Here is a 15,982-nt window from a genome sequence, read left to right as displayed (position 1 = left end):
GCGCTTCTGGGCACCATCTTCGGGCTGCAGTTGATCCTGAAGGGGTTATCACGATTCATATATGAGAAGCATCAGTGGCCAACAACTGGTTTATGCAGACTAACTGTAACTGTGGTGTCGCCTCTCCAACTATCAACTGTCAACAAACAGTTGACGACATCACAACTACACGTACTCTTCATTAACCGATTGTTGGCCACTTATACATCGTATATGTGAATCATATGACCCCTTCAGCATCAAATAAAGCCTGGAGATGGTGCACTGAAGCGGCGAAACTGGTAGCTACACAATAAATGATAACGTAAGGATGGCTGTAGGTGTTTCACGTTTTTTCCAGTAGCGAACGGCCGTAGGTCCCCAGACCTCCTGGCACGAGGATGGACACAAAAAGTGGAGGTCTGTATGAACGACACAGTGCTTCGCTGCCAAGCACCCAAATTATCTTAGATTGACGTCTTATACGACGTTACTGTCAGGAAATATTTGCAAAAACTTTCTTGGGAATTAAGCACATGGGACAACTTTATCTATAAACTCTGCGGTAGTAGCTGGGTTGCATCAGCAGATACGCTTCGAGCTTCTGAGACACGTTTAGTGTCTACCACGGTTGTACAGTATGCTCCGACGCAGCTGTAGATTCCTCAGCTAAATAAGTTTGACACTCAGCTCAATACAATCATGAGAATAATCCGTAGCTCTCAACACAGCCGAAAAGCATCACCTCTGTTTGGATGACAAAAAGTGCTGTTGAAAGCATATCCCCAAAAATCAATCATATTCAATTTACCATCCACGAAGATATACCCAGGTTAACAATAAATCGATATGGTTACAGACATCCACCCCTGAAACTGTCCCCACAGCTTGTTGACCTTGTATAGAGCTCAAGGGTCTCTGAAATCCGGCGGCTTGTGCGGAAGAATAGAAATCGCATTGAAACAGGACACATCGTGTGCGTGCAACCCACACAAATGGGGTAAGCAGTCCATGCTAAGCAGAGATATCAATTTCCTCGAAGCGACAGTCTATATCTGTCAAGTACTTGAAATAATGCATTGCAAGTCACCAGCTATATCAAACACAACATCATTCCGCTACCGGTTTCTGTTCGTAAAATCATCATTATTGGACGGAAAGCTGGACACTGGTGTTTTGTACATACATATCGATATAATGGCTTTTCACTATGAATGTGCTTCTGTCTTGTTTCACACAGTATTTACTAATCATTACAACTAACGTCAGAAGGTCACAAACATGAAATATGGTAATCATAATCGTTTCATACTCAGTTCATGTTGGTGATCTTCTGACGTAAATTATTGTAATGATTAGTAAATATTATGCGAGCCAAGACAGAGGCGAATTCACAGTGAAGGGCCATTATACCAATGTGTATTTTGTAAATCACCAGTGTCTAGCTTTCCCTTCGGTAATGATGGTTTTTTGAACCGAAACCGGTAGAGAAATGAAAGTGTGTTGGTACGGCTGGTCGTTTGCGATGCCATACTCAAAACTGTGGTAGTGGAGGCCCCGAACCAGGCCATACAGCACATTGTCGAGGAGTGTGGATTGCAAGCCAGCTGAGCAGTCCACACGACCTTTCCGTACCTGCACCATCAATTGTACACTGGAAAAGGCGTCAGGGTACCAGCATGTAACAACTGTTTGTTAATTTAATGTGTTTACGTCTTTCTTTTCGATTTCTGATTTTATTTCTCATGTAGTGCTACACGTTGAATAAACTATTTCATCTACTTGCAAATTTTCTTATTATTTTTCTGACCACTTTCTAGTTAGATTCATAACAAGGCCTTAGGACGTAGAATAAGAATACATAGAAATATTTACGAAAACGATTAGAGGTATGCCAAATGTTGCTTCGAAAGAGGATAGGTGGATGCCTTTTTGTCTTCTTCGTTGCTTTAATACAATATCACGTTGATAAAATTTCCTTTGAAGATTAACTGAAACTATTTCCCACGGTCAAATGAAGACTCTTTGTATTAAAATAAACATCGGATATCGTCCATAGTTATTGGCAAGTCTGCCGCCAGAGTTCGCTTCTGATTTGTAGACTGCGAGCACCTGGCACAGAGGACGGAAGCGTCGGTACGTGTAGCACCTCCTATCACCATGGTTTCCTGTTAGTTCTTCTAGTGTTCACTGCAGTAGTTCGCCTGTCTCGTTTGCGTTTCTTGTGCGAATTTTAGCGGAATAGCAGCGGTACGCTGGTGACGGACTTGCCTACGTTCTGTGAGCGGAGTGTCTTGGGGCGGTACCTCACTGCGGTTTACATCTACATCTACATTGATACTCCGCAAGCCACCCAACGGTGTGTGGCGGAGGGCACTTTACGTGCCACTGTCATTACCTCCCTTTCCTGTTCCAGTCGCGTATGGTTCGCGGGAAGAACGACTGTCTGAAAGCCTCCGTGCGCGCTCTAATCTCTCTAATTTTACATTCGTGATCTCCTCGGGATGTATAAGTAGGGGAAGCAATATATTCGATACCTCATCCAGAAACGCACCCTCTCGAAACCTGGCGAGCAAGCTACACCGCGATGCAGAGCGCCTCTCTTGCAGAGTCTGCCACTTGAGTTTATTAAACATCTCCGTAACGCTATCACGGTTACCAAATAATCCGGTGACGAAACGCGCCGCTCTTCTTTGGATCTTCTCTATCTCCTCCGTCAACCCGACCTGGTACGGATCCCACACTGATGAGCAATACTCAAGTATAGGTCGAACGAGTGTTTTGTAAGCCACCTCCTTTGTTGATGGACTACATTTTCTAAGCACTCTCCCAATGAATCTCAACCTGGTACCCGCCTTACCAACAATTAATTTTATATGATCATTCCACTTCAAATCGTTCCGTACGCATACTCCCAGATATTTTAGAGAAGTAACTGCTACCAGTGTTTGTTCCGCTGTCATATAATCATACAATAAAGGATCCTTCTTTCTATGTATTCGCAATACATTACATTTGTCTATGTTAAGGGTCAGTTGCCACTCCCTGCACCAAGTGCCTATCCGCTGCAGATCTTCCTGTATTTCGCTACAATTTTCTAATGCAGCAACTTCTCTGTATACTACAGCATCATCCGCGAAAAGCCGCATAGAACTTCCGACACTATCTACTAAGTCATTTATATATATTGTGAGAAGCAATGGTCCCATAACACTCCCCTGTGGCACGCCAGAAGTTACTTTAACGTCTGTAGACGTCTCTCCATTGATAACAACATGCTGTGTTCTGTTTGCTAAAAACTCTTCAATCCAGCCACACAGCTGGTCTGATATTCGGTAGGCTCTTACTTTGTTTATGAGGCGACAGTGCGGAACTGTATCGAACGCCTTCCGGGCGTTTGACTCTGTGCTCCTTGGTAAGTACTGAACGTATTCTGATATTGTCCTGCACAGCGCACTAAAACGTTCACCGGTACAACTGATTACGTAATAATTAACTCTGTTTATGATAGACCACGAATAATAAAGTCGTACTGCCGATATCTGCTTTGTATAGCGAATCTTGCATCACTTTCATTATTTCGTAAGAGAATTTCTTCTCATGTGTAAGGGAATATCCTCTTATGTCTTCGAAAAAAAGGTGAAGTGGGAGCTGCCGTCAGTGTTCGGGTATTGGCTAAATTTAACAATTTTTCCGAAAACAAAAATTACGGAAGTGCATTTTGAATTGTACTCCGAATTACTGGTTTGCGTATCAACTGCGAAGGGAATCCTGACGTCCTGGTTACGCCATGTAGCCTAATGTGGAGTAATTCCCATACGTCGAGGACTTGCTTGAAAGATAAACTGCAGTTGATAATGGTGTTGTGAATCATATGCGATGCGTATCCTGTAATTGCCAGCAATAAATTAAAAACATATGCGTTGACTGTTGAGACTTGGACGATCAGCTATGATGTGAAGACTTCAACGTGACAGATTAAGGGGCCTTACTCGCAGTTTCCGGCCTACAAATTGGAAGTGTCAGCGTACCGACCGACCGACTGACGATTTTTGTTGGGTTTGTCTGGCGAATAGGACAAGCCAACCTCCACCCAATAAATTGTGCGCGCCAACCATCCTACAAACGTCCGTGTTTCATCAAATCGCGTGTTGTTAAATGCTGTTCTAATATTCATGATACGCCAGGAGGTATATCAAACGTAAAGCATAAAGTTTCTGTAGGAATTTTAAGATTGCAGGTATTCGAAGGACACCTCTTGGAAGAAATGAAAAATTTCATTGCACTAATCCATTAAGGTTTCGTGTGGTACGTACAGTGAGAAAATGTTCGTCGAACTCCCGTATTTCTGGACTCCCTTTCGTTACGTTTTGTTTCCGATACCTACCGGAAATTCGTAACACGAAACATCTATATTTGATAGACGTAAATTCATAATTCAGCACACATAGGTTTAGGCTGATTCTAGTTCAGCTCATATCCAAGGCATCTGCTATGATGAGAATTTTTTTTATGTAAACATATTGTACATCTAATAGTTGTTAAATGCTTCATTACTTTTATATTTCTTGCGTTTCTTAGATGATGGGCGCCAAAATTACGTATAGTCGGTCTTCTTGGAATTCAAAATAGTTTTATTAATCTTGGGTCATCTTTCATGCTACATACATCAATAATTAACGTATTTCATGAGTTTCCCGTTTAATCCATTTTGCTGTACCATGATAAATTTCCTTAGTCAACTGTGAACCACGTTTCAGGATTCGTCCTGTATATTTGTGGCGATACGACAGCACGTAACTTGAGGTGCTCTGAACTTATTCCAGTGGATGGAAACTGTAATGCAGTTCACAGCCTCTCATACCATTGTTTTCGTCAAGAACTTTTTGATATTTGGCAGCTCCGAAATGCACAACTCATTCCTTCTCTGATAATTACGATAATGATTGGCTGTTAGCTGCTTGATAAGGTGACTTAATTCCTTCCCATGAATTAGCGACTTCACTGTCCACAGCTTTCTCTCGGCCTTGTTAGCTCTAAAACACAAGGCAAAAACCCGTTTCCTTTTGTGTAAACCCAAGCTCGGCGACGTTGTAAACGCTGAGTGCAGTCGGCCGGAAGTGTGTAGGCTGACGTGCAATCGGTCAGTCGGTCGACCGAGCGATAAGTACGAAAGTATGTAGCGGCCTTCAATAATTTTAAAGTTAGTGCAGACATACTGCTTAAAGTAAGAGTCCCACATGAGGAGGCATCGGCGTTCACTGGCTGTTTCCTCAGCAGCACACATGGGTTTAGGCTGCCTGTTGTGCGGCATGGCACGTCCGTCTCGGGCCGCTAATCCCTTGGCAGGTCTGACTTTTCGTTTTCGCTCGCGGCAGATTGTTCTGACCGCGCTGTAGGTCAGATTTGTGGTTTCGGTAATACCTATTTTCTTAAAAAGTTAAAGGCACATATGAAGTGCTAGAGCACGATACTGTAACGTTCATAAATCCTTGGCTACGGTGACGGACTGATCCGTAGCGTAGCTGGAGCTTGTTTTTGTTCATGAATGATTCCCTACTACAAATAACAATGGCGTGCAACGAGTCATTGTACATTCACGTAGAAAATTAATGGTAAAAGTTGATGTGTTGGTAAATGTGCCAACACCTTGCAGATAGAGGCGGCCTAAATGGAAGCTATCTAACGCAGACGGGCGTGAATTCTGGAACAGGATAAGTAGTGAATTCTCATAAGAAAAGTATGCAGCTCCTCGAATACTTATCTTTTATTTATCCTTGTGGTACATCGCTTTTGATAATACAAATAAGACTATCTTCAGATACGGTTAATGGCGCCTTGCTAGGTCGTAGCCATGGACTTAGCTGAAGGCTATTCTAACTGTCTCTCGGCAAATGAGAGAAAGGCTTCGTCAATGTAGTCGCTAGCAAAGTCGTCGTACAACTGGGGCGAGTGCTAGTCCGTATCTCGAGACCTGCCTTGTGGTGGCGCTCGGTCTGCGATCACACAGTGGCGACACGCGGGTCCGACATGTACTATATGGACCGCGGCCGATTTAAGCTACCACCTAGCAAGTGTGGTGTCTGGCGGTTATACCACAAAAGTGATTACTGAAAACTTAAGATATTTAAAATATAGGAATGCGAGTTGGGAATTCCTACCTTTTTTACACAGCACAACAAAAATTCAACCGAATAGGCCCTGTCAAGAAGAAACTTTTCTCAGATTTTACTTTGTGTCAGATATTTTATATCACTAGGTGAGCGACAGATTTTTGATGCTGGACTGTGCGGCTCCTGTTGTGCTAAGGGAAACATTCTATACATCTACATCTACATCTATACTCCGCGAGCCACCTTACGGTGTGTGGCGGAGGGTACTTATTGTACCACTATCTGATCCCCCTTTCCCTGTTCCATTCACGAATTGTGCGTGGGAAGAACGACTGCTTGTAAGTCTCCGTATTTGCTCTAATTTCTCGGATCTTTTCGTTGTGATCATTACGCGAGATATATGTGGGCGGTAGTAATATGTTGCCCATCTCTTCCCGGAATGTGCTCTCTCGTAATTTCGATAATAAACCTCTCCGTATTGCGTAACGCCTTTCTTGAAGTGTCCGCCACTGGAGCTTGTTCAGCATCTCCGTAACGCTCTCGCGCTTACTAAATGTCCCCATGACGAATCGCGCTGCTTTTCGCTGGATCATGTCTATCTCTTCTATTAATCCAACCTGGTAAGGGTCCCATACTGATGAGCAATACTCAAGAATCGGACGAACAAGCGTTTTGTAAGCTACTTCTTTCGTCGATGAGTCACATTTTCTTAGAATTCTTCCTATGAATCTCAACCTGGCGCCTGCTTTTCCCACTATTTGTTTTATGTGATCATTCCACTTCAGATCGCTCCGGATAGTAACTCCTAAGTATTTTACGGTCGTTACCGCTTTCAATGATTTACCACCTATGGCATAATCGTACTGGAATGGAAAAGTGCGGTCGTGAACGTAACTTTTCCTTTTTGTATTCTAGTTACGTTAATCATTGTTCCTTTCGAACTGTAGCATTACGTACAATAAATTTCTTGATGGAATAAATAAGCTGTGAAGCAGTCGTTACAATGACCGTCTCCGTAAACATATGTCAAGATAACAGGGGGTGAGCACCACATATTCCCATAGCATGCTTTTTAGCAATGAAAACTTAATTTTTTATAGATGAGTTGCTTCAGAAGGTTATTCCATTTGAGTGAAACTATGCAAAATGACAACCTAGTCATTTCTCTCTAGGAATTGGAACGATTCTAAGAGCAAATGTGGCTGAACAAATCTGTTGGAGTTCCAAAATACGCTTTTTAAACCAGAATGAGATTTTCACTCTGCAGCGGAGTGTGCGCTGATATGAAACTTCCTGGCAGATTAAAACTGTGTGCCCGACCGAGATTCGAACTCGGGACCTTTGCCTTTCGCGGGCAAGTGCTCTACCATCTGAGCTACCTATGCACGACTCACGCCCGGTACTCACAGCTAGGAGACGAGATACTGGCAGAAGTAAAGCTGTGAGTACCGGGCGTGAGTCGTGCATCGGTAGCTCAGATGGACAGTCTGCCTTCGGCAGTGCTACGGCACGGACGTCTGTTTACGTCCCTGCCGGAGACGTTCGCGCTCGCGCAGTTGTTTACCCTTCGGCGTACTCACGCGTTTAGACGACTCGATATAGAATGGCACATGCATATCGAAAGTCGACGTTCAAGATTAGTTTTTCGAATGAATACGCGAGACCGAAAGCCTACGAAATCGAAAGGTTCCTACGAGACGACGTTAAACTTGACTACAACGAACTTATCGGAATACACCTCTCCATAGTGGGCAGTGTCGTTTACGTCAAGCTGATTAACGATGCAGTATGTGACAGAATCATACGAGATACTAAACATGGACTCAAATTTCGTCACTCTGATGGACATGTTGGAGAAGTAACTATTGATCACGCAGGACTGGGCTTACGAAACATACGTATTTTCGAACTTCCCTTCGAGGTTCCGTCTGACTTGGTCGTTGACGCCATACGCCCATATGGAAGAGTGCTCAGCCACGTTGAGGAAAAATGGTCCAACTTCACGACTTACCCCATTCTCAATGGGGTGCGTCAAATCAGAATAGAACTGACACAACATGTACCCTCGTACTTGTTCATCGGCGGATGTAGAGCTATAGTCATCTACGATGGACAACCCAAAACATGCTCAGGCTGCGGGAAAGAGAGCCACGTCCGTTCCGAATGTCTGCAGCGGAGGATAGTCCAAGTTCCAACCGGCGAACCCGTGCCTCAGTCCACGTTGACGCCGCTGCCACTAACGTACGCGGACGCGTTTCGAACTGATCCCATCCCGAAGAATGACCAGCTACTGAATACTGACAGTTTACGGCAACCGACTGCAGCAGAGACCGCCTCCAGTGACGAAACGACGCACACTTCTATCGCTCCGGAGACGACGACGCCGTTAACTGAACGGAAAGGATCGGTAGGAGATATAGAAATTGATCCTGCGGTTGTGCCAACAGCTGCTTTCGTCCCTGAGCACCGGGAGTCACTTCCGCACTCGCATACGGAGGCGCACAAGCGCAAACAACGATCGCCGAAGCGCCACAAGAAACGACGACTAGCGCCGTCGGATTCCTGCTTACTGCAGCCCAAGTCAGACGGACTTGGGTGTAACGTCGATGCAGTGCATCCGGATGCGCAATGAGAGGTTCTACCTCCCACACAGCTGTACGACGCGAAGCATGCTAGACAGGTGTTGAATACAGACACACCGGACGGAAAGCCGACGGAAGGAGCCCCTCCACCCACCGGAGCAACGCCACCTCCTTCGGTCAGCCAGGCCGGAGAAACACGGCGGGAGCTGGAACACCAGCACAGGAACTGGGCCGACGAATCCGATACTGACCCACAGACCGACGACGCACCCGCAATGGCGAGTGCTGCGTCCACCGGATGTTAACCACGCAGAAGATGCAGACTGCCGCACAGACAGCATGTCACCGAGCAGCGGCACACCAATTCACATAAGCGTTCATGTGCGCTTAACGCACTGAGGAACAGCGGCAGGCATATCGAGTGGCCTCAATTAATATTAATACCATCAGAACGCCTGTCAAATTGCAATTACTACGAGACATGTTGCGTGCGTCGGACGTCGACATCGTTCTTCTGCAGGAAGTATATGTCGAGAGCTTCCCCGACATATACGAGTACGATACATACATTACACCTACTACCAACGGCAGAAGCGGAACAGCGATACTTCTACGTAGCGGCATAGTAGCCGAGGACGTGGTGTACCTGGCGTCAGCGCGAGGACTGGCGCTCACAGTGCTGGGAGTACGGGTCGTTAACATTTACGCACCGTCGGGGTCCGACAGACGGAGCGATCGATCCCGATTTTACGCAGAGGAGGTTGCAACACTATTCTTAGGTCGGTATGAACATATCTTATTTGGAGGCGACTTTAACTGCGTGCTCGCACCAAGAGATCAACACCCACGTTACACTTCATGCCCGGAGCTGCGGCAACTCATACAGGACATGAATCACATTGATACATGGGAGACGATACATGGCAACAGACGTGGATACACCTGCGTTACGAGTCGCTCTGCCAGTCGTCTCGATCGCATTTACGTAACACGTCGTCTCGAAGCTGCGATCCTCGATGCGGAATTGTGGCCGGTCGCCTTTTCTGATCACATAGCATATACACTCCTGGAAATTGAAATAAGAACACCGTGAATTCATTGTCCCAGGAAGGGGAAACTTTATTGTCACATTCCTGGGGTCAGATACATCACATGATCACACTGACAGAACCACAGGCACATAGACACAGGCAACAGAGCATGCACAATGTCGGCACGAGTACAGTGTATATCCACCTTTCGCAGCAATGCAGGCTGCTATTCTCCCATGGAGACGATCGTAGAGATGCTGGATGTAGTCCTGTGGAACGGCTTGCCATGCCATTTCCACCTGGCGCCTCAGTTGGACCAGCGTTCGTGCTGGACGTGCAGACCGCGTGAGACGACGCTTCATCCAGTCCCAAACATGCTCAATGGGGGACAGATCCGGAGATCTTGCTGGCCAGGGTAGTTGACTTACACCTTCTAGAGCACGTTGGGTGGCACGGGATACATGCGGACGTGCATTGTCCTGTTGGAACAGCAAGTTCCCCAGCCGGTCTAGGAATGGTAAAACGATGGGTTCGATGACGGTTTGGATGTACCGTGCACTATTCAGTGTCCCCTCGACGATCACCAGTGGTGTACGGCCAGTGTAGGAGATCGCTCCCCACACCATGATGCCGGGTATTGGCCCTGTGTGCCTCGGTCGTATGCAGTCCTGATTGTGGCGCTCACCTGCACGGTGCCAAACACGCATACGACTATCATTGGCACGAAGGCAGAAGCGACTCTCATCGCTGAAGACGACACGTCTCCATTCGTCCCTCCATTCACGCCTGTCGCGACACCACTGGAGGCGGGCTGCACGATGTTGGGGCGTGAGCGGAAGACGGCCTAACGGTGTGCGGGACCGTAGCCCAGCTTCATGGAGACGGTTGCGAATGGTCCCCGCCGATACCCCAGGAGCAACAGTGTCCCTAATTTGCTGGGAAGTGGCGGTGCGGTCCCCTACGGCACTGCGTAGGATCCTACGGTCTTGGCGTGCATCCGTGCGTCGCTGCGGTCCGGTCCCAGGTCGACGGGCACGTGCACCTTCCGCCGACCACTGGCGACAACATCGATGTACTATGGAGACCTCACGCCCCACGTGTTGAGCAATTCGGCGGTACGTCCACCCGGCCTCCCGCATGCCCACTATACGCCCTCGCTCAAAGTCCGTCAACTGCACATACGGTTCACGTCCACGCTGTCGCGGCATGCTACCAGTGTTAAAGACTGCGATGGAGCTCCTTATGCCACGGCTAACTGGCTGACACTGACGGCGGCGGTGCACAAATGCTGCGCAGCTAGCGCCATTCGACGGCCAACACCGCGGTTCCTGGTGTGTCCGCTGTGCCGTGCGTGTGATCATTGCTTGTACAGCCCTCTCGCAGTGTCCGGAGCAAGTATGGTGGGTCTGACACACCGGTGTCCATTTCCAGGAGTGTATATGCACGGTCTCCCTGAGTCGTCAACAAGTGTGGAGGAGTCGCAGTGTTTGGAAACTGAATACAGGACACCTCAGGGAACCTGAATGCAGACGCTTAATCGAAGACACTTGGCACGTGTGTGAACGACGCCTCCCGACATATCTGACGACATTGCAGTGGTGGCTGGAATGCGTTAAGCCTGCATTGCGCCGAGCGTTAATCGGATACGGAAGAGAGCAGGTGATGTGGAGGCGACACACGACGGAGTTTTATTTCACGATGCTCCGCGAGCTTTCTGTACAAGCACCTTCACAGGAGCGTAGTGCCGGTATAAAACGAGCACAGGCTCAAATAATTTCAATAACGCGCCGCCGTCTGGAGGGTGTCGCAATCCGTGCAAGGGCCTTTGAACGAGTCCATGGAGAATCACCGTCGATGTATCACATTATCAGAGAAAAACAACGTAGCCGCAGAACCTTAATGCAGACGGTCGTACTGCCGGATGGACGCCGTATGACAACGCAAAAAGACATTGCCAACGCTTTTGTGGAACACTACGGTCATCTCTATGACGAAGCGGAACACGATCAGGCAGCCTTTCATGAGGTCCGACGAACGCTCTCTGCGTGTCTCGACGAGTTGGCCAACCTGGAGTTAGGAGAAGTCACAGTTGACGACGTAATGGAAGCGATTGATAAGGGAGCGTCGCACAAATCTCCGGGGCCCGACGGGTTTCCGTTAGAGTTTTATCGTACATTTATAGATCTTATGACTCCAAGATGGACTGCCATGTACTGCGAATTGATGTCTTCCAACGTGCCTCTTCCACCCTCCTTCATGGAAGGCATGATCATCCCCATCCACAAACCATCTGGCGGCACAGGGATACAGGCCTAACGTCCACTGACTCTTCTCAATTGCGACTACAAGATCTACGCCAGGATACTTGCAGCACGCTTTAAACGCGTCATACGCCAAGTGATATCACTCGACCAAACCCAACTAGGAGGAGATAGCAATATACAAACGGCACTCAGCGACTACCGCGATGTTATCGCACTGGCAGCAACATGTCGTCTCCGGGGTGCTTTGGTATCGATGGACTCCGATCGCGCATTTGACAGGCTGAGCCATGCATACCTCACGGACGTGATGAAGCAAATGAAGTTTCCGGAAAGTTTTGTCACCGTCGTCATGCGACTACTCCACGGAGCCGCATCCAAAGTGCTCATCAACGGACGCTTGGTGGGGCCCATCACCATCTCACGATCGGTCAGACAAGGGTGCCCGCTGTCAACGATATTATATGCCATCGCAGTCGAGCCGCTGCTCTGCGGGCTCCGGAATCGACTCCAAGGAATGACCATAAGGCTCAACACGTTTATATGCAGAACATACGCGGATGACCTAGTGTTTTTAGCACGGTCAGGCGACGAGGCAAGAGTGGCCTTGCATTGGATTAATTTGTATTGTATGGCTACGGGAAGTCGCCTGAACATGGCAAAGTCGGGAGCGATGAACATCGGGAGAGGACTCCCACCAGGAAGTGTAGCACAATTACAGCCGATTAACAAGATGAAATGCCTAGGAATTATCTTCACTACAGACGTTCGACGCACGGCGGCACTGAGTTACAGACATCTTCTGCAAACAATTCGTGCGAGTGTCCGAAGTCACAGGTTAAGGGCACTGGATATGATACAACGGGTCACCTTTGCCAACACTTATCTAGCTTCTCGCATCCCCCACCTGGCACAAGTTCTTCCTATGCCGGTGGTGTTAGCCCGTCGAATCCTGGCGGCACTGGGATATTTTGTGAGCACGGGTCTGCTTTTTAAGGTCGGATACGAAACCCTCACGCTTCCTCGTAGTCGTGGAGGTCTTGGACTAGTCCACGTACGCGACCGAGCAGTGGCTATTTATGTAACCACAATGAGAAAGATGTGGACACGACACCAGACAAGTCTGACGGGCACCTTGATAGACGAACTCGCTCCACCTTCACGTTCGGCTCCAGTAGCGGTGTCTCACATCTCACCATCGCTTGCCCATATGCGAACCTTCTTTGTGGAACACAGTTATCTACATCTGGAACTACCGACAACCAGAACGGCAACGGCTCGTGATATATATCACGAGCGCCGCCAACCATCAGTTACGTGGTCAGGGGTATGGCGTTCAGTGCACCACCCACACCTTGATACGGGAACGCGCGTACTGTGGTATCAGGTGGTAAATGGGAAATACGTGACTCGTTCCAGGTTGCATACAATTCATATGGCGGACGAGCCACTGTGTCCGCAGTGCAATGTTATAGACACAGAGGAGCATCGCCTGATATGCGGACCTTCGGCGGACGTATGGTATTTGGTCAAAAAAATGATGGCCTTCCTCCTTCGGGTGGGGCCGCAAGCAATAGAACCACGGATACTACTTCTCCCAGATAGGACATATTATCCCCGAACAAAGACAAACGCAGTGACCTGGATTCGAGGTTTGACTGTGCGATATCTTTTCCGAGACGGCAGTAAGAATGTGCTCGACTTTTGGGCCTTACTACAAGATCATCACTCACAACTTATGTGACATCCGAAATATCGAACATATTACGCAAATTTTTTAGGGAGTGCCCTGCTTGATCCCCCACCCAGTTGGGGTGTCCCGGGTAGGAGAATGTAATTATTGATTATCGGTATCAGAACAAGAAAGGACCAGGACAGTGGAGAGGATCCACAACCACACGTGAAGACGTAGCCGACACCAACGAGGGGTATAACGGGATTAGCGAGGTCCGCGCCCAAAAGAGGAATGTAGACCGTTATTGCTTTGTACTGACAGAAGCAGGATTTTTTTTTACTATTATGTAAAAAAAAAAGTTCACGTATTTACGTTTCCCAGAAATATTTTACTTTATAAAAGTCATCTTCTTATATAGTAAAAAAAATGCTAGAAGCAGTTTATGTTTGTTATTGCTACACCGGACTGCAAACAAAAAAAGTCCACTTATTTACATTTCCCAGAAAAAAAAATGTTGGTAGAGCACTTAAAAAAGAAAAAAAGATGGTAGAGCACTTGCCCGCGAAAGGCAAAGGTCCCGAGTTCGAGTCTCGGTCGGGCACACAGTTTTAATCTGCCAGGAAGTTTCATACGCTTTTTAAAGTTTAATTTCTCATTGGTATAGACAAGTAAGAATTTTTAAGTTTCCACCCTATTCATTTCCTTACTTTGTCTTGGTATGACTGACAGGTACTTCGGTGGAGTTGAAACCAACGAAGATTACAAATAGTGGAATCAGCCTAACTTGTAATATAGCTCAATTCTTCCGTTCATGCTTTGTCAGCGAGCATTCCCATATTTAACGCACTTTGAATCACAACTAAAATTGCAAGATAAATTCTGGAAACGTATGTTACGTGAACAAATAAGGCAAATACTAATTCGTATTATGCATATGTCGTATATATAAAAAAAAACCTGTAAATAAAAGTGGGGTCCGCTAAGTAAAATTTACACAAACGCTACGTATGATCATAGCTTCTCATTCATGTAAAATCCGTGAACGTAATTCCATGATACCAGACAAGAGCTGCTAATGTTAGCAGACAACTCTAGGTATGTCATTACATCCGGCTGAGCTGTGTGTTTCATTGGCTAACCGTGACTTGTATGAAATTATCTCACTAGTCACTTCCGAGAAAGGAAATTTGTTGCCGCCAAGTCTTCCGTATACTACTTGGACTCGATTTCCCTAGTGCTATCAAAACGGAAACAAACGGTCAACGCAAATATTCGAAAGCAAAAGTCATTCCTGTCACTCACGAATACTGCAGTATTTATTTTCAGTGCTACTGTTTACTGCACACTGCATTGAACATCGTTAAGACTTTGGTGCTGTTATTTTAAGAATTTAGACGATTCTATTGCTTAAGCTATATATCCTACACACTACAACATTTCTGGAGTCACTTTTTCCACGACCTTACCATTAAAAATTTCCTGAAAGCGCGTGGATAATAAAATCCTAAATTGATGTCAGGTTCCTCACTGAAGTACGAGGAATATTTTACTGACTGCTTGTAACAATTGTGGTGGTCCAAAGCAGACAACAAGTAGTAAATACTACGTATGCTGGAGAACAGGCTTACTCAGTAACCGAACCATTAGGTGATGTCTATTTTTCTAGTCGCGGAAAAAGTAACAACTCGGCGGAAGGAGAAAGAAGTTGAGTGACGTATTTGACTGAACGGACAATTGGCTCACTATTATCCTCTGCGCTAAAAACTATTACCAAGATTAAACTGCGATGTACTCTGTATACCTTGGTGGAACGAATACGTCTTATGATACCAGATATAAAACAGGTAGCGTACGTTTAGTTAATCAGTCAATTAGTTATAGTCTGTTAAGCTGCAAAACCATAACAGTACAAATGGGTGTACCTCTTAGTCCGAACAAAACACTCACGAACGTCTTCCTTCAGGGATAGAAAAGTATGGATATCTGATGTGATCTTGGGGACTATATGGAGCATGTATAGGGATTTCCCAGTCAAACTTCAGCGTAGTCGAAACACTTCGCAACATGTGATTGTTCGTTACCTTGGAATAGAATGCTGTCGAACATTGCTGGGCGCACTTCAATTTCTGCAAAACGTCCACGCATTGTTCTGCTTAAGTTACGGCACCATGTTCAGGAGTTCAGAGTTGTGCGCTCTGGCAGTCAAAGAATCTGACCATGACTTTCCCTTAGCCGAGGTGCTGTTGGTACGGCTAGGCCGCAGAAGTTTGAATAGGAAGCCCTTACACACACTCCATACAGCCACTATCTTTCTGCCACGTGGTTACCGTATTTCAGTGCT

Source organism: Schistocerca serialis, chromosome 1 (genome assembly GCF_023864345.2).
Source record: "Schistocerca serialis cubense isolate TAMUIC-IGC-003099 chromosome 1, iqSchSeri2.2, whole genome shotgun sequence".
Lineage (NCBI taxonomy): Eukaryota > Metazoa > Arthropoda > Insecta > Orthoptera > Acrididae > Schistocerca > Schistocerca serialis.
The sequence above is the reverse complement of the archived record's forward strand: the minus strand, read 5'-3'. Positions refer to the sequence as shown.